Source organism: Fulmarus glacialis, unplaced genomic scaffold, assembly GCF_000690835.1.
Source record: "Fulmarus glacialis isolate BGI_N327 unplaced genomic scaffold, ASM69083v1 scaffold8594, whole genome shotgun sequence".
Classification (NCBI taxonomy): Eukaryota; Metazoa; Chordata; class Aves; order Procellariiformes; family Procellariidae; genus Fulmarus; species Fulmarus glacialis.
Genome location: NW_009206033.1, coordinates 10,881 through 24,640, shown reverse-complemented (window position 1 = coordinate 24,640; position 13,760 = coordinate 10,881). Strand labels below are relative to the sequence as shown.

At 46.3% G+C, this 13,760-nt stretch overlaps 1 pseudogene; it reads left to right on the top strand.

The window, feature by feature from the left end:
• The first annotated feature begins 3,538 nt into the window (after positions 1-3,538).
• LOC104075174 lies at positions 3,539-4,749 on the top strand (annotated as a pseudogene).
• The last annotated feature ends 9,011 nt before the right edge of the window (positions 4,750-13,760 follow it).

Here is a 13,760-nt window from a genome sequence, read left to right as displayed (position 1 = left end):
TCCGCAGAGGAGGCAGGGCAGGAGGGGTCCGAGAGCAGTGTCTGCCTGGCGTAACCCCACCGCTCCGTTCCCTGTGCTTCCCCTGCTCTCGTTCAGTCTCCTTCCCTCTCAAATGCTGTTGCTGCGCAGCCTCCCGGCTGAGGAGAAGTGGGCACCATCACCGGTGGGACTGCGGGTGTTCCCCTTCGCCAGCCAGAGAGGTTTCTGACCTGAGGCCATCCGAGTCTGACACCGGCTGAACACCTTCCCTGTGGGCTTGGTGCTCTCTCAGCTCCTCCTGCCCTGAGAAGGCCAACAAGCTCTCCCACAACTCGGTCTCGGTCTGACCCACGGCCTTTTCTTTTCCTATACACAAGGTTAAGCCAGCATTAGTCTGTTCAAGTCTAAGTATAGCACAGGCGGCAGGAGTCATCCAGCGCTTCGTGCTTTCCTGCCAATACAGGCCCGTCCAGCTCCGCACAGGGTGCTTGGGGATGATTTCTTCTTCTGCCCTTAAATGCAGATGTTCCATTTTATCGGTAGAGCTTCAGGTGTTTTCCAGTAACCAGCTAAAGAGCCAGCATCTGTGTTTGACATAGGAAGAGCAGAGCCCCAGAGAGCAACAGCACTTTTGTCCTGCAGTAAGACAAAGCCCACGCAGAGCCTCCCTCTGTCTACCACCATTTTTACTGGGCCATGACATTCTCCTTGTTAACTGAAAGTCTCCTGGGAACGTTGTGTTTTAATGTTGTAATCTCAAAAATATGGGCAGAAGAACCAACTGCTTTTGGAGACAGACTGCAGCTCTGTCTGTCCCAGGCAGGCACGTCCCTGGTGGTGTTTGGGAGTGGCTGGACAGCTCACAGTTGCTGCTGACTCTTCAGTCCCTTGCAAGTGCGCCTTCTTTGCACAAGATGCCCTAGACACAATAGAAGTCCGTATGTCAAAGCATTTTGCAAGTGGATTAATTTTATTGGACAAGTTCTTATCGTGACAAAACCCACCTCAGAAAAAAACCCCTCCCCTTGTCACAACTAGTACAGGACTTGTGTGATCTCAGGGAATTCTTGAGACAGAAGTTTTCCCTCCTTTCCAATCTTTTTAGCCTACAAGTTTGGGAAAGATCAGCAAAACCTCAGCCAATTTTGTTGGTAAGTACAGGGCTTGAATCTGGAACATTGTGCCTCAGCTAAGTTAGAAATTGAGTTACTTTATAGCCTAGGAAAATAATTTTGTGATTTTTTTTTTTAAGGGCACATGAAGCAAAATTTGAAAGAATGTATCACAGGCCAAAACCTCACAGCCAGCTCTCCTTAAAGCCTATAGCATTTTCCTCAAGGACATGAACTTATGTTACCAAAATGGAGCACTTCACTATTTAAAATGTCCAATAAACAGGGCAAGCAGCCTGAACTCCACCTTGGTCTCAGCCCTGAAATAATATGTTTGATGTCCCATTTTAGTTTTGAATGGCAATAAATTTCAGGTGACCTTTAGTGAAATATCCACGGAACACCATGGAGGTCCTCCCATGGAGAATCCATTCCTCTTCATCTTGCTGGACAGTGGAGGCTTCAACCTTAAGAACCTCTTCTAGAAATCCTACTCTGTGTCAACAGGAACATGTAGATGCTTGTCACTTTTGAATAAGGGATATTTATTTCAGTGCCTAAGTGTAGATCTTTAGAAGCCTCAATTCAATCACTGTTTTTTTAATCTCACTGTTCAGACCCTGCTGTCATCATGCAGATTCACGTGCAGGGATAGGTGGGGTCAGTGGAGTGCTATCCAGTTGCTCCATCTCAACTGTTTTCTATTGGCAGAGAATCAGGATGACAGAGGTGGAAGCATATTTTTCCCTGACAGGCTCTAAGAAACGCTGGGTGGGAAAGAGCCTGTTAGGTTGCCTGGAAGAGGACAGCTCTTCACCCTGTGTGTGTGCACTCTGATTTAGATAGGTCCCGCTTGGTGTTACTCCCTTCCTTTGGGCAAACTATTCCACAAACTTACCTGAGATGTTAAGTGATGCTCCAGTATTATAAATTCTGCACTGTCCTGCTATCAGACCTTGTTAAGCCAGATGAAAAGTTAAAGGGGAGGGGAAAAAAAAAGAGACCAGTGATAAAACTCACTGGAGGCAAAGGAAGCTCCCACAAGAGCAGCAATTGGAGCAACCTGGACAAGGAAAGAAGTAAATGAAAGAGAAGATGAAGGGATGCAGAATAAAAATTTACAAAGCAGAGGAGGCACTACAGTTTTCACCCTGGCTGAAGAAGGAAATTAACATTTTACCACCAGTGGTGTCCACCAGGTTCTTCTTTTGGGCTGGGATGACTTCTCCCACCTCTAAAGTTTTGTCCCTCGATGGAATTGAGTATAGGGAATGTTTGCTCATCTTCCCAGTGTACTCTTTTACCCAGTATTTTCTTCTTGCTGGGCTATAACTGTGCCCACTTCTAAAAGTACTTCAGGCTACCTAGGAGACTTTTACTGCCCATTTCCATTCCCTTAACTTTTCCGAGGACCTTGAAATAATATGGCAGACAACTGTATCAGAAATATGCACTTGCTTTAGCCTTTTCTTTTTAAACTATTGTTGCAGTCACAGCATGGCAGCCAAATTTTTTAAGAAAATATTGCTTAAAAAGCTGGATTTAGAGAACTGCACAACCACTTCAAGAAGGCATGACTTTCGGTCATGGCATACAGTGCTGTTTTGGGACCATTTGCACATGGCACTGGGTACATCCTTTTAGCTGCTGTCCCTGCTGACCTCGGGCACAAGCCTGAACCTGCTGAACTACTGCACAAGCCTGCACCTTTTCTCCCTGTGCTGTGTGTCCGTGTGTGTGTGCCCTTGTGAGTGTGTGTTTGTGCCTGTCCATGTGTATGTCTTGTGTGTCTGCACGGCACACTTCTTGCACGCTGTCCTCTAGGTGGTTACAATCTGCTCCTGGGCTTCCTGCAAAAGATGAGTTAATGACTTTTGAAGAAGTAACTCAGTAACTCATTTCCACTGAATCATAATGCCTGAGCATAATGTTGTTACCTAAAATAACTTTAAAATAGACAGATTTGTTGCTAAGCACAGTTGACAGCCTGAGTAGGCTTCCAAGGATCTGTCTCCACAGGACTAGATCAGTGCCATGGTCTGTTTGGATCTCTCAAATTTACAGGACAACATACTCTGCAAATGAAACTTTATTTTATGAGCTCATTAAGAAAGAAAACAAACAAACACCACAAACAAGGGCTTGGTCCTCTTTACACAGACTAGTCTATCATGTGAATTCACTAATTCATCACTTAAGTCATGAGGTTTCTCACTTGCAAGTTCTCTAATTCATAACTCGCAACTCACAACTTGTAACTTGTGACTCATGCACATATGAACAAAATATTTACCTAGCCAACGGTGAGAGTGTTTATCCTTCCTCCTCCGTCACAGTGTGGGCACCTCCTGTATCACACCAGGAAGCATAAAAGCCTCAACAGTCCGACTGCTGTTGGATCCGCTTCAAAAGCTTTTTCGGTAAGCTGATGTTTTTACATCTTCCAGCTTGGAAATTTGGTCTATACCATTTCCATGACTTTGCAGATTCTGAAGAAACTGCCAAACAATCAATATGCAAAGATGATGATGCAGGAGGCAGAAAGCTGCAGGTGATAATGGCTGCATAATGGCCTTTTAGCTCTTTTTGGCCACCTGTCCTGCCACCTGTTGCTCTTGCTTTGACCTAATGGTGCTGCTCCCAGCACACATCAGGCCTTAGCATGAGCTATGTTAGCCAAAATTCTAAGCAGTTGAGTGAACAGTCACAATCAGGAGTCCCTTTTCAGGAAGGGACATGATATGCTCCCATGGAATCACAGATTGTCCTGAAAGGGAAACTTCAGGTGTCCGCAATCCCACTCACAGCACAGCTGAGGGAGTTATGGCCATAGCACTATTAAGGAGTGTTGTATCAAAGGCCATCTTAAAAGCAGCCTGTTGAGAAGCAGAGATAGTAGCAAAGATAGGATCAAAAAAGCAAGAGGAGGTCAAGAGCTCATAACACCAGCATCCCTCAAAAAAGCCAGAGAGTCTTTCTAAGTCAAGTGAGCACTGCATCCAGAGAAGTAAGCAGATCATGATCACATAGCAAAGGCTGCAGTAAGAGGAGACCGATAAGCAAAAGCAGTGATCATTATTATAGAGGAGACAATGACCAAAGTAGGTATCTGCAGGTTTCTGCTTTTTGTACTTGAAACAGAGATGGCTATGAATCCTCAAGCAGGGGGAAGGCTCAGTCTAATGTTCATGATCCAAGGCAATCTACTAGTCCAGAATACAGGATACAAGCTTTTCCTGAAAGGACAGGACCGCAGAGCCAGAGGGGCCCTGTGGGAGACATTATTGCTATTACAAAAGATGCAGGTTAAGGAGTTGATCAAGGGGTCAAGGACCCCTTTTGGAGGGACTGACAGAATGAGAAGAGAAAAGCCTGTGCAAAAGGGAAGTACAAAACTCGCCACGTGGAGAGCACAGTCGAGGAGCACACAAATCTAGAGAGAGAAAATGACCCCCAGAAAACTTTATCAAAATTCAGTGGCTGCTACACAAGCAAAGATAGCCTTTTAGACAATCCAGCAAAGAGTCAGACGGAGCATAAGAAAAAGAAAAAAAGGATGAGGAGTCCAAATGCAGAGAGAGTCTGTGAAGGAAAAATGACAGACACAGCGAGGCCTCCCAAAAAGCAAAAGCAAAACCACCAGAAACATCACGAGTAGCTCAGCCTGTGCTTCTCCAGCAGTGATTACCATTGACAGTGATGGTCAGAAGGAGCCACAAAGGACTGAATGTGGCAGCAGCATTACCTGGACAGGCACAGCTCAGATAAATGAAAGGGAAAACGAGTCTCCATCTTCTTTTCCAGGAATGACAGGATGTAAAAGTGTTTATAGAGGCAGCAAGGAAACTTGCTGCAGAGGAGCAGCCAAAAATTGTAATATTACTACCAGAAGAAGGGACTTAGATGGTGACATTAGAAATGCTGATGTCAAGTTTTGAAAAACAGCAACTGATCAGAGTCTGTTTGTAGAGGTTACCAGCAGTAACACCCCTCACCTGTAACTAGCCTTGGTCAAGGAGCACAAGCATAATCCTCCAGTCAACTGCTTTTCTCAGGACATCCTTCTTAGAGCATCCAGAGAGACCACTGTTGACAGTAAGATGCCAAAGAGGCTTGTCAGCAGATGCTGGTGGTTTGATTCACCAGGAAAAAGAATGTGGCATATTTTACACCCAACACTTCTAAAAAAGTAAAGAAAATAGAGTGTTGTTAGTATGTAACTTCTAAAGTTTCAGAAGAACAGTGCTTGGAAGTTGGAGTTTCATAAAGCCATCCTATATATCATTGTATGTTAAATATATCCACAGAATATTTCAAAGTTGTGTATAAATAAAAATAAATATGAAAACAACAAGAAAATGTGTCACTTGCTGTCATTGAAAGGTGTTTCTCTTCTACCCCCACTTATAAATGGAATAATGGCTCAGAGAACCATTGACTGACTCTCTGGATGTGGTGCTCTCATGACTTAGAAAGACTCTCCGGCTTTTTTGAGGGATGCTGGCGTTATTGACTGACTCCTCTCCTCCCTAGATATATGTAGGAGGGTGGGCTGTAGCACTGACTCTCCTTGTGCCTGCTTCCAGCTGCACAGGTGTGACCTCCAGCAGCACTTCCCTCCGATTAACCTGGGGACAGGTTTAAATGTTAATTTGCCATTGGCTTTAATAGGGCGCTCATTAGCACTTCTGTGATTTGGTGCCTCAACCTTGTGCTCATGTTTTGCAGCCATTGCAATTCAGGATGAGAGCATAGATGCTTGAGCACTGGGAGGAGGCTCACGCATAGCTACGATCTGCAGAGGAGGGAACAGCAAACTGGCCGGCTTTTCCCGAGACCTCTGTGAGCCTGACCTCCACACATCCTTCGTGATGTCCCAGTGGTGGGACTTTTTCTCTTCCCCTCCAGCCGCTTACTTATGAGCGTGCTCTCACAAGAAAATCTTTAGTTTGCCTCAGTGTTTTACTAGGCACACAGGTAAACCCTAAGGCAAGAGTCAGCCCAAAAGGGCCAGCAAAAGGGAGCCTGCGGTTTTCAGTGGCTCCTGGCACTCTGGACTTGGATCTGTGACATCTCCTGCTGATATCACTTGTGGGGGTAACTCATCTTTAGTCGTACTAAGAGCAGCTGTTTGGCACCAGCTATCTGAAAAGGAAAGCTGTAAAAGAGGAGGGACCTGTACGCAGAAGGGTCCTACTCAGTCCACTCCCTAAATGCTGTGTGCGTATATCAGTTCTTAGGCGAGCTGGGATCCGCTTGGGAAGTCCATCTGAGTCACAGAAACAGGAAGCTGGAAGGTGCCCCAGGCTCTTGTGCCTTTCGCTCACACTGAGAGCTGGCATCCAGCATGTCTGTGCTACGGCTGGCTGGTGCTTACTCACCAATGCTCAACAAGAGTGACCTGGACTGGGAGGAAGAGGCTGCAAAGTCCCTTCACAGGGGGATTTTCACTTCTGAGCTGAAAGGAAGCAAGTCTGGAAGTTAAAGGGATTTTTCTGGGGGTTGTTTCTCCACACAGCTCAGAAAAGCAGAAGCCTGTGGCTCCTCTCCCACAACCCACACAGACCTCTCCCAGCTCATCCCACCCACAGACCTCTTGGAGCTGGGGAAAAGCCTTCCCCTGCAGAGGCTTGGCTCTGCTCCCTGAGCCATTGCGTCCTTTGGAGTTTCTTGGTCAACAGCAGAGCTTTTACCCACTGGCAGCTTTGTGGGAGTGAGAGCGCACAGGGGCTTTGCTTTCATGCCCTCCTGAGCAGCAGCCACAGCACTGGCAGTGCCTAACCTGTTGCCAGTGGGACCTGCAGTCCCTGGAGGGGGAACCACCCCGTCCCTCTCTCTGGCTCGCCCTGACACCAGGTGTGACAGCCCGCCTTGCTCCTGCTCCACACCACAAATGCGTGGTACTCACACAGCAGAGATGCGGGCACTGAGCAGATGTCTCTGGAGGGACACCAGGGCCATTGCCAATCTTGCTCCGCTCCTGATGTTCCTCCTCTAGGATCCTCATTGCAGCGTGTCTCCAATCTCTATGGGGCGGTGCGTGCTGAGTCGCCCCTGGAGGGGGACCCCCCCCTTCCCTCTCTCTGGCTCGCCCTGACACCAGGTGTGACAGCCCGCCTTGCTCCTGCTCCACACCACAAATGCGTGGTACTCACACAGCAGAGGTGCGGGCACTGAGCAGATGTCTCTGGAGGGACACCAGGGCCATTGCCAGTGAGATCTTGCTCCTGATGTTCCTCCTCTAGGATCCTCATTGCAGCGTGTCTCCAATCTCTATGGGGAGGTGCGTGCTGAGTCCTACCTGTTCCCTCCCCTCGGCAGGGGCAGCGCTGTGGAGTGCCTTGGAGAGGGGCAGCTGGGCACACTCTGGGAGCAGGAGGCCGTGGGCTGGGGAGGAGTCCCTGTCAGGCACGGCAGTTACAGGTCCTCTGGGGAAGGAGGTCAGCAGGAGGCTCAGGACATTTGATTAGGGTTTTTTTTAGCGTATCCCACATTATGCCACAAATAGGTGAAAATTGTCATAGACTCCAGTACTGCTGGTTTCTGTGCTGACCGAGAGGCTCTCTTCCTCTCCACTGACTTTTGCTCTGAACCAGAGGTTAGTGGCTGGATCGTCCTTTGCTGCCCAGCTCAGCTTCAGACTTCTGTTGTCCACAATGTGTAATTCAAGCAGTCACCAGGCACAGGGATCCCCTCTTTTCTCTGGCCGGCTGGGCACCTCTGACAGCATGGTGCAAAGTGTGGGGTGACAGGCATGGTGCTGGCCAGCAGTATTAGAAATACTCTCTAACCAACAACTTCTGTGTCTTCATTTGAGATGCAGAGAACATGCTGGAGCTGCAGGTGGGCAGATAGTGGTCTCTGCAGGGTTGCTCTACCCTGCTGCAAACCTTCCAAGTGCCATTTTACAGTTGCCACAACCAAACTTGTCCATTCTGTTTTTGTTCCTTCTGAGTGTTTTGTTCCTAGCTGAGTGTTCATGAACACACAGAGCTTTTTTCCCTGTGAACTGACATGAGAAGGCAAAGTACTCACCAGCATTGCTCCTAAGCCTGTTAGCCAGCCCTGCAGGCTGGAGCTGTGGCTGCAGACGAGGAGAAACTGGAAGTATTTCCCTCCTCCTGCTCCTCAGCACGTTCAGGGGTACCTCTACAACAGCCTTCAGAGACTAAGAGCTGCTCATTGTTTCTGGTCCCCGGAAGTCCAAAGCAGAGCACCTTGAGTATTAGATATACCTCCGAACCAGAATAATGACACCAAATTCCATCAAAATCCGAAATAAGGTCCAAGTCAAGATATGATACAGTAAAATGCATTAATGCTCTTTTAATGGATTTGGCAAAAATATACCAAATCCTGTAAAATGCTAAATATATGATTAATAAATACAAAACCATGCATAAACAAAGTTCAGAATCTGTTCCCCAGCTAAGTTGAAGACACACATGTGAGAAACGGGAATCAGACCTGAAACAATGAAAAGATTCTCATTGGTTTAATTGGTGAGTGGAGTAAGCCTGCCTGCTACAAAGTGTTATTATCCATGTGGCTTGTGATGAGAAAAGCGCATTAAGAAACTCAAAGAACTTGTCTCAGGTCAAGATTTAATTTTAAGATTTTATTTAATTCATCTACACATACAACAACAGACGCGCAATGGCATATGTGTACAGTAAGAAAAATAAAATCGGGGAAAAGTGAAATTGCTTAGGGCAGAACACCTGCAGTAAAAAATTTGTCATCAAGAATCAGAATTCAAGCAGTGTTTGAAGACATGCATACACACACACGAATCAATACATTTGCACAGTGATAGGTATCTGTTCTTGCCAATACTGGCACAGGTTTCACATTTCCTGAACAGCAGCACCACCGTGTGGCACGTGTATGTAATACTCTGTAGGGTTACATGCCTATTAGTGCTGTGCTTGCCAAATGGGGACACAGCTGCTGGGGTTTGCACTGATCACACGAGCTGCAGACCCCTTCTCAAATAATTCTGTTGGCAGTTACTTCAGCTTTACCCTGTTTCATTTGCACTTAATTGAAACATGGACGGCTGATCCAGCAAACAATCAGCTCCTAGAGCACCAGCCCAGGGAGGTCCTGGGAACTGGGCTCCAGATCTGGTCGTTCTGGTTTGTTTTGGAAGGACTGCTTCTGTCTTACGGGTATCCTGCTGGTGTACTAACTCTCAGCATAGTTAAAAATGCACCAGGAGTTAGACTAATCTGTCTTCCTTGCTGGGTCTGAGGAGAAATTCAGAAGAAAAGCAACTTGTATGTGTCATCAATGAAGCAATACCATGGGGTTTTTGAAGTTTAAGGACTGATGTCAGCATAGGGTCCAAGCAACAGATAGGAAATCTGTACGTGGAAATACTGTTAGGCAGTCTTTAACACACTCCCTGTCTGTTAAGAAGAGAGTGGACACACTCTCCTGCGCATCTGCCCAGCTGGGAGCATGCCATCTGCTCTCCACAAATAATAAATAGTAGTAATAACAGCAAGTACTGAAAGGAAATAGCAGCATGACAGAAAGGAGGCTGTGGGTGATGACAGAGCAAAGGGCAGATATCTGCAGGTTGAACTTACCCTTGGCAAGGTAATGAGTCCATCTGGTTTCAATCTGAAATGCAGGAGCCTGATGTCATTGGCAGTTTCTTGGGATTTCTACTCCTTTCAAAATGAAGCCAGCCCTCATGTTTTATAGGCTTCTGGGTCTGACACCAGCATCTAAGCAGAGGAAAGTAAAGACGACTGCTGCCACACTCCCTGGTACCAATAACTCTCCAAAAGGTCATGTTTTCTGTCACCACTTCCAGGATGGACTGTGAGACAGGGTGTAAATGATCAAACAAGGACAGGGAGTGCTAAACATAGGCATATAGAGTTAAACACTGACACTTTGGGTGCTTTGGGTGCCCCAGGGTATCCTATTGAGTCCATCAGTTCAGAAGGGCACAGGTCCCACTGTAGGTCTTGTGTCATATCTGCTGGCCTCCTGTGGAGGCTTGTCTGTGCAAAGGTGTCTGAGGTGTGCCACCATTGTGCAGTCCTGGGCGTTGGGATTTCTGGGGTTTCCTTGCTCTGCCACAGTTCCTGGCATTTCATCACCCTGTGTCCTTGTGTGGGACGAACAGAGGAGTGCTTCCTTACCTCATGGAGGTCCTGGGAGCAGGAGCACGCTCAGATATTCACAAAGATGCTCAGGTGTAAAAGTGGTACACTTCCAATAGCCCTCACAGAGATATTTCACGGCATTATTTCCACTTGGTAGCATGCTCTTGCAGCAGTGCTGAGGACAGACACAACTCCTCTCCGAAGGAGCTCACAATCTATGAAAACAAATGACAGATGGATGAAAAGCATCCCAATACAGTTGCCAAGATGAATGAAGTACCTTAGGGAATCCTCTTTTCATGTTATTTACTCAAATAATTTATTTAGATGTTTGTTCCATTAATTCGTTCAGCTTTCATACAGTGTTTAGTGTTTTATAGCCGTTAAGTAGCTATCCTTGCAAGATCACACTTGAGGCTGTTAAATGAGATCATCCCCATGTTAGAAACTGGAAAGCTGGCAGAGAGGTTAAATCTCCTCAAAGTCTCACAGTGAGACAATGAAAGATTTCCTGTAAGGTTAAAAGACAAGACTTCATTCCTTTCTGCCCTGCTTTCAGGCTCCAAATATGCACAGCTTTTTGCAGTAGCTGTCTCTATTTATCATGTGCTTTTACTTTCTTAAAATGTATAGAATTGAAGCATTTAATTAATGTTAAGCTATGTATGTGTTTCCTTTCCAGACCAGAGTTACCAAATCAGATTCTGACCTTGCCCAGCCACAGGTGCCCAGGACCGCTCTGTGTCCCTATGAGCTTTGGTGACCATTCCCTCAAATTGTGTCTGCTCGTTGTCTTCAGTGTCCCATGCCGGCCAGCTGCTCTGGAGCTGGGACACTAGCTCTTCCTCAAAATAAGCCCTTCCCAGCAGGGACACACACTGTTACTTGACCTGGGGTAGTTTTGTATGCAGCCCTAACCTCTGTCCGCTCCTGCACACTGCCTGTCCCTGGTGCAAAGTCCACACAGGCTGCAGTGCTGCCGATAGCCTGCCTGCAAGAGCACACGGTCAGGGGAAAGATCAACAGGCAACACTGTTCCTGTACAAGATATTTCACATACCTACCACATACCCCTCACCACCCTGACTCCTATAGCCATTCCCCACCCTTGCCATGGAGAGGGAAATCCCTGGTGCTACCTGCCATTGTGCCCTCTCACAGGACAGCCAACATCTGATGTAAACCCCCCCCAATTTAAAGAAATCTGGGTCATATCATGTTAACAGGGTTGCTTTTTTTGGGTTGTGCAGAAGGGATGCTGATGGCTCATAGCCATCCCTTACAAAATTCCCAGTCCTCCACCTGCAATTCCTAACACAGCCCTTTTCCATCTGTGTAACCTTTCTTCTCTGGTCACTTTGTTCAGGCAGCCTTATTCTATTCAGAGACACCTTGAAAGCAGGATACGTACAAGAAGGACATAAAACTATGGGAGTGTGACCAGAGGAAGGCCACAAAGATGGTGAAAGGCCTCGAGGGCAAGACGTAGAAGGAGGAGCTGAGGTCACTTGGCTTGTTCAGCTTGGAGAAGAGAAGGCTGAGGGTGACCCCATCGCAGTCTACACCTTCCTCAGGGGGGGCAGTGGAAGGGGATGTCCACTCTCTGGTGACCAGCAACAGGACACGAGGAAATGGAATGAAGCTGCATCAGGGGAAGTTCAGACTGGAAATTAGGAAAAGGTTCTTTGCTGAGAGAGTGTTCGGTCACTGGAACAGGCTCCCCAGGGAAGTGGTCATAGCACCAAGCCTGTCAGAGTTCAAGGAGCGTCTGGACGATGCTCTTAGTTTTATGGTTTGGTTTTAGGTAGTCCTGAGAGGAGCAGGGATTTGGACTCAATGATCCTTATGGGTCCCTTCCAACTTGAGATATTCTATGATTCTATGATTGTATGATTGTATGATTGTATGACTACTTAAAGTACAAAGCAATTATTTATTAACTAATATGCAGCAGAAAACATAGCTTTTTTAACAAACTTTTTTAACAAGCTTTTGTAACGAGCTGCTAAGTGAAGCATTAATATGCTCACCACCTCGAGCAGGTCTGAAGTACTCTGTGAAAACCCAACTTCTTGGGTGTAGGAGTTTGGCCTGTCAGTGGGAGGAAGGTTTCATAGAGGAAAGAGAGGTTAATGAAGATGGTTGCATGTTTCATTGAAACTTGCCTAGCTTCCTCCTCTGAGTTTTTCCCCCTCTTGTCTTCTTAAAGAGTATGTGAGGCTGCCTCCCAGGGCTAATGTGACTGACATGAAATCCACTCTCCCCTTTCTGAAAGCTGTGCAGTTTGTTGCATCCCATGCTTTCCTACTGCTCAATCTGCATACATGCTAGACTATTTGAAGCATCTCTGTCAAAGGAATAACCCTGGTAGAGAAGACCTAATGGAGACTGGAAATTTGGCCTTGGCTGCTAGAAGAACATGGAGAAACTTGTCTTTACAACCAATCACTCAGAAGGCCCCTCTTCTCTGGAATTCTCTGTTTCCTTTAGCTGTTTTCCAAGGCTCCCCTGGCACGTAGCAGGACATGGAGTTATGTGAGTCCTCAGCAGTAGAAACATCAGCCATACAAAAGAGTGGTCCAGAAAAGTCAGAAGGCTTTGAGAAATGTTTGGGTGTGCTAATACAGTCTCTTTTAGGGTTTAAGTGAGGAGGTTAAGGATTGCTTTGTTCTGAACCACAATGGAAGTTGTTGCATAAGATGAGATATCTCTTGATGCAGTGTCTTGGGAAGGTTTCGTAGCTGTCCTCTGTTTTTCTTCCCACATCCGAAGTCAGAAATAGTGACTCCCACCACAGCTTGTTCTCCCAACAGACAGAAGCAATCAAGGCACAACCTGATTAATTTATGCCAAGGTTGATGGGTTGACTGATAAGTCACTGCTAAGGGCACACTGTGGATAAGAAGGATTTGATGAAAATAGATGTTATGGATGTAGCAAGAATTTGCAGGATAAGTGATATCCCTGAAAATTCTCCATGCTTGGTGCCATGTGGAAACAATTGGCAATGACAATGCTTACCTGTCCTATTTAGGGCTTTTTTGTTATTTCCTTTTTATGAACATTCTGGAGGAAAGTAACCATTGCCAAGCAGAGTCTACAGACAATTTAGATCATTGGATGAAGGGGACGAAGTCATCTTTAGGGAACTGCATGACATCAAATGTTTGCTTTCAACAAGCATACAGTAGGATCACTGCCTTAGATGTGATAGTTTGCAAGAAACACATTAATTAGTTTTAAAATATTTATAGTTTATATGTCATTTAGGCTTACAATATTAAGAAAATGCATCTCAGTATGTGGAATCATACTGCCAAGTGTTCAGGGGCAGCACTGACGTAAGGTCTGGCCTGCCTCCCCCATCCCCAGCCACTCATTCCTGTCTCCTGGCTATGGCAGGATTTATGCTGCTTCCCAGCTGTATCAGTGCAACTGTTTGTGTGATTGTGGTACGAACTAGAGCAGGGAACTTATTCTGAAGTAGAATAGTTATTAATTTTGGCAGTAACGCTGGAGGCACAAATACAGCTTCTTAGCATGACTG